Source organism: Dipodomys spectabilis, unplaced genomic scaffold (genome assembly GCF_019054845.1).
Source record: "Dipodomys spectabilis isolate Male_0828 unplaced genomic scaffold, ASM1905484v1 ptg000064l, whole genome shotgun sequence".
Lineage (NCBI taxonomy): Eukaryota > Metazoa > Chordata > Mammalia > Rodentia > Heteromyidae > Dipodomys > Dipodomys spectabilis.
The window spans coordinates 421,811-422,607 of NW_024870741.1; the positions used below are offsets into that span (position 1 = coordinate 421,811).

The 797-nt window shown below is 33.0% G+C and overlaps 1 pseudogene; it reads right to left on the reverse strand.

Moving 5' to 3' along the window:
• Positions 1-361: 361 nt before the first annotated feature.
• Positions 362-461, reverse strand: LOC122108712 (annotated as a pseudogene).
• Positions 462-797: the final 336 nt, after the last annotated feature.

Consider the following 797-nt stretch of genomic DNA (forward strand, 5'->3'; position numbering starts at 1 on the left):
GCTATATAAAGGCCTTTCTAAGGTGAGGATTTAATACACTGATGTCTACTAACTTTCAGTTCAATGAATTATATGTGTTGTTACATTTGTATTTTTTTAGTTTTTTATTGTGAAAATATTGTACGGAGGGGTTACAATTACATGGGCAAGATAATGAGTAAATTTCTTATCAAGCATTGTAGCCTCCTCCTTTGTTTCCCCTTCTCATCCCTTCCCATCCTCCCTCTGCCCCCCCCACTCAATCCTCCTCACTAGCCCCCTCCCCGCACCAAAGTTGTAAAGTTCATTTTTGACATAATGACTTGTATTTTTGTAATCAATTTTTTAATAACTGTTTTTCATTTCTTACATCTGAAGAATGAAAAATATGGAATACTTCACAAATTTTCATATCATCCTTCTGCAAGTGCCATGATAATCTCTATATTGTTGTAATTTGGGTAAATGTGCTGCTGAAGCATATAGTATCCTGTAAAGTTAAGTAGTTAATGATGCAATCTTTATAAAGGCATATATCCTTAGTTGACTTTTTGTAACCAGGAAACCTTATTGTTCCTAAAAATGCTATTGATCTTACTTCTCTAAAATTCTGTGTATATTGGAAAAAACATATTGTTTGGTCGATTGCTCACATTTGCAATTTTTTTGTCAATAACTATTTTAAGTCTTTTTCATTTTAAATTTGATCATACTTTGAAGCCTTTATAGCTAGGTCCAAAGGTGATAGCTTTTCAAGTACTTAATTATCAACTGAGTTAGCTTTGTGGAGCTAATGGATTCAAAGCAAGCCTTGCTTA